At 36.3% G+C, this 4,969-nt stretch overlaps 1 long non-coding RNA gene across 1 annotated transcript; it reads right to left on the bottom strand.

The window, feature by feature from the left end:
* Positions 1 to 860: 860 nt before the first annotated feature.
* Positions 861 to 4,115, bottom strand: LOC140013193 (uncharacterized). Its single transcript, XR_011820256.1, has 2 exons — positions 3,639 to 4,115; positions 861 to 1,012 (listed from the first exon to the last, which is right to left on the bottom strand). It is a non-coding gene; the product is annotated as an uncharacterized lncRNA (long non-coding RNA).
* Between the last annotated feature and the right edge of the window lie 854 nt (positions 4,116 to 4,969).

Raw genomic sequence — 4,969 nt, 5'->3', positions numbered from 1 at the left:
TTTTATAAAAGAACAGCGGGCTCGGGACAGGGAGTGTAACGGTGAACGGGAATGAAGAGTAATTAGTGTTCTGCGTTGAACCATGAGATAATCATAAGCTTGATCTATTAAGAGATCTCGCTTGGCATACTCGTGGAATAGCGTTTTTTTATAAAAGAAGAGCAGGCCCGGGACAGGGGGTGTAACGGTGAACGGGAATGAAGAGTAAGTGGAGTTCTGCGGACTTAATACCTACCTGGTTTTGACGGAGTGTCATTCCGTAGAGGTATTTGATTGACCCTTGGTGAAACAAGTGGAATCTAACTCCTGAAAGCTCCTGTATCCTTATTAAGTGTGTTAATGTTATTTATGAGTTATTTGAACTTCCTTGTTTGTTTCTCATACAAATGTAATTGCTATTTGAACTATGTGTTTGCGTGTTTTCTTGGTTTCACTGTGCGTCAGCTCACCCCATTAGCTTTGTTTTCCTTAATAGGAGTTTGGAATGGAACGAATTTTTGGAGAAACCGGTTTGATTACTTTTGATTAGTATTTTGGGTGGTATTTGATTAGCCGACTTCTAGTGAATGTACTTTTGGGGAAAGTGATGTACTTTTGAGAACTTGTGTTGTAAGGTTTGAATATTTATTTAAGGATGCGACTTTTTTTCGTTTCAACTTTTATTATTTGGTTGTTATCCTTAAATTTGAATCAAATTGTATTGAGTCATGGCGAGAGTTTGTGACGCCCCCCACTTCTCCCAAGGCGAACCCAAGGGTATCCGCGGGACGCTTGCCCAACTCTCGTCAGGACTCAGGACAAATCAAATCGAACTTAACGATACATACCAAATACTACGAGTCAAAATAACGAAAAGTCGCTTCCTTAACTAAATATTTAAATCTTACATCATGTTCACAAAAGATATATCAAGTTCCAAAATGCAACCATTAAAAGTCGACTACACATTTACAGCCCCGATTCTAATCAAAAGTATAATCTAGTCGGCTTTACCAAAATCTTCCAATCCAACCTGTTAAGGAAAACAAACTAATAGGATGAGCCAATACTCAGTGAGGCCAAGAAAACACACATGCAAACACATAATCCAAGTAGCAACAACAATTACATTGTAGGTAAGGCTATCAAATTCGAATAATTCACATTTCGAATAGGAAAAATAAACAGAAACAATTCAAGGATACTGTAACTCTCAGGAGCTAAATTCCACGCAGTTGAGTCGAAATCTTGATCACATCTCACGTTGACACTCCGTCAACCACATAAGTATCAAATCCGTAGATACACCACTTTTCTTCGAATCCCGTCACCGTTACACCCCCTTACCGGGCCCGCTCATCAAAGTTTTTGATAATACTCGAGTATATCATGGCAATACTGCACGAGTAATGCCGAGCAAGATCTCTCCAATAGATCATGCTTTACAAATATCTCATGGTTTGCTAAACTTATCGACCAAACCCATGCTGGCTCGATTCGCAAAGTTAGCCAACGAGTTTTGGGCGTCCCCCGAATATGAATACGAATACGAATATAAGTCGATGAGCAACGTTCAAATCGACGATTCCAAATAGGAATCACAAATACGGATCACATATACGAATCACAAGTACAAATCACATCCACATTACCATGTACAAGTTGGATACGAATTCACATAGCAAAATTCGAATATAATTTCATTTGAAAGAGAACGAGTGCGATAAAGTACACCCTCGTCTCAAAATTTCAAATTTACATAACGGATAAGAAACAGATAACCACTTAACAACAAATTCATGCACTTGACACTCACAGTGATTCAAGTAGCGAGTTCAAATGATGGTTTAGGCGTCTCCCGTGAGATCCTCTAGAAGGTCCTCTTGAGCGCCTGAGCATTTAATAGTGAATTATCATTCACACATCCCAATTATCAAGGAAGATTGTGCACTAGTACAATCTGGGGAAATTTCATGAAAATGAACCCCAATTACTAGTAAATCGAGGTTCAAGTGGAGTTTCTTAATGTACAAGAGTAATCGAGTTTTGTTATCTTGGAAATCAAGCATAAACGTTCAAGTATTATCGAAGGAATAAGGAATACTTGAAAAACTCAATTTCCTTGAAATTCAGAAAATTTCAGTTTTGATACGATATTTTGAAAAAAATCGTATCTCAGATTCCACATGTCGAAAATTGAAAAACTTGGTACCGTTGGAAACCTCTTCCAAAGTACTAAAAGTTCTTAGAAGACACTTTTCCATGAATCTAAGTGGAAGGTGTTCAAAAATGAGTTTAAAGTTGCTGTTCCAAATCACCCAGGATTGAGTCGGGGTTGGTTTTTTGCTAACTTTAAAAATTCAGCAGAATTCACTCGTTACAAACCAGCCCTTGAAATTTGTAGCTCAATTAGAGGTGCAAGAAAGGTTTAGGGTAGAACAAGCGGATCGAGAATCGGAGTTTCGAGCACCAAGATATGGTAGCTCAAAGTTGGGTAAATTTCAAGACTGTTAACAAATTTTCAGATTTGGTTCCGACTTTGGACCTTTAGTTAAGTGTCGAAACGGACTTGGATTGATACCAAATTTTGCAGTATAATACTCCTATATGAAGGGTATCTCTCTATCAAATTTCGTGGAAAAATACCTTCGAAAAGGTGGTTAACCAATCAACCAAAGTTTGGAAAAATTCTCAAGGCAATCTGCCCTTAATCCTTTTCTTCCCAAATCCAATCGTTTGGCTAAGAAAATCCTCCAATCATGGTTCATATGTGAAAAGAAAGTTTAAGAAACATTCATGGTACATTTGGTAGGTGTTTAGTATCAAGAAATTCATTTAGTAAGACCATCACAAATGTCACGTCAAATCTGTCCAAATCCAAGGCTTTCAAGAACAAAACAGTCACCGTATTTTGATCATAACTCACTCAATTTAACTCGGATTTGAGCATGGTTGATAGTGTTAGAAAATACATTCATAAGGCTGTGATTTCACAGAAGAAATTGTTTTAAGTTTCAGCATGCAACTAGCTCGAAATTAAGCCTAAAGTTGCAGCATCATCAAATCATTTCGGCAGAACGGAGAAACAGGACAGCCGATTTCAGATGAATGGTGTGGCTCACACATATGAAACCAGAATGTGCATTATACTCCGTTGGAAACATAGGAACGTCTAGTTTCAAATACCGCTAATGGCACTTGATTTTGACGTCGGAGTACGGAGTTATGGACGAAATACAAACACTGGTCTGGGTTACGACGAAACCGTTTTCCAGATTACTAGTTTTTGAAATAAATTCGTTTGACCCACCAAAACTCAGTATTTTCCAATGAAAATTTTTACACAACTACTAAAACATATAAACAATACAATCAAGCCATTAAATCCTCAAATTTCTGCATTAAAGTGACCGAACAGAGCAGGGGTAAAATGGGAACTTTTTGCTTCAAGAGTTCAATAACGTTTCTACACCTTTAATCTACTTCCTTAAGCTCTAATTCAGCAATAAAACCATCATCAAACATCATCACAGCCATCAACCCAAAGTGGGAGTTCATAGAGCCCACATTTCTAACAATACAAGCTACTAAAATGAAGATTCCAACTCAAATGCATAGATCAACTTCCATAAGACAAGTTTAAGGTGCTTGATTACTACCTACTTTGATGGCTGGTTTGGACAGATTTTTCAGCCCTTTAAAGCTTGAAGAAACCGTGGATAGCTCCTTCCTTTTGCAGCTAAGTTGTTGTCCAAGTGAAAAACTAAATGAATGTGAAGTTTGGTGAGAATCTATGGAAGTTTTGGTAAGGATTTGGATGAGTTTTGGAAGAAAGAAATGGTGAAGCTTCGGTTGTCCCTTGCAGCTGCTAGCCGTCCGTTGCAGCAGAAGAAATGAAATGAAATGAAATGCGGTTCTGAAGCCTTTGCGTACGAAAGACGCTTGACGTCAAATCTTTTAATACGTCAAATCAATTATAACTAGTACCCTACGCGCGCGTTTTGTGTTCGATTTCTCTTACGTTTGTTGCACTAGTGCACTAAACCTCTAAGACACTTACATTTATATAAATATTTTTCATTCTTAATTGTCCCAAAATAATGGTCCAAAGTCCCCCAATTAAGCGCGCACGTGAAACCACGTATTTCTAATTTAGGCGCAATAAAAATTGAAACCTTTGAGAAATTCTTATAACGATCTTACCACTAACTATCACTTCAATATTTAAATCTAAAATTGCCTATTTTAGGACCATTGTATATGTCTTAAATTTTTGAGCTTATTGTACTCCTAATTGGCTAAAGTTTTCAAACACGTTTTCACTTTTTCACTAAACAAGCTTCTAAGAAAATAATTTTTTTGAAACGAGACACTTTAAAAATATAACGAAGCTATAAAACCATATATTTTGGTCTAATAAGGATAGAAAATACTATTCGGGCAAAAATCCAAATAGATAATTAATTGAGCCAAAATTAGGGGTTTAAAAAAATAATAATTTTACGAGTCCTCACGTGAATTGAGTATTAATTCCTCAATTAACCTTTCTTAATCTATTATTGATCGTTCTTAATTCTCCAATATTAATACACTCTCGATTTAAATATAGTCTCGAAAAACGTGCACTCGTTGTTCCGAACTAAACGAGTTTTCGAAAAGTGAATTTTTCCAACAAAACGCTTTTAAAAATATAAAAGATGCGTCGTTCCATATAAATGGATTTTAAATGATCGAATAAATAATTTGGAGAAAAATGAGTAAATAAATATTTAAACAAACTACTAATATTCGATAAAATAAAATAAAAATTTTCGGGTCCTCACAGAGTTGGGCAGGCATTTCGCGAATACCCTTGGGTTCGCTCTTAGGAGAAGTGGGGGCGTCACACTCTATAGTTAACAGTTTTGATGTTTAATGTTAAAGCATCTAGAATATTTTTGTCTTTTGAAGAGACTATAAAGTTTAAAAAATATTCAAAATATATTGATCC

Source organism: Coffea arabica, chromosome 8c (assembly GCF_036785885.1).
Source record: "Coffea arabica cultivar ET-39 chromosome 8c, Coffea Arabica ET-39 HiFi, whole genome shotgun sequence".
NCBI lineage: Eukaryota > Viridiplantae > Streptophyta > Magnoliopsida > Gentianales > Rubiaceae > Coffea > Coffea arabica.
Note: the sequence above shows the minus strand (reverse complement) of the source record. Positions and strands in the feature narration are given on the sequence as shown.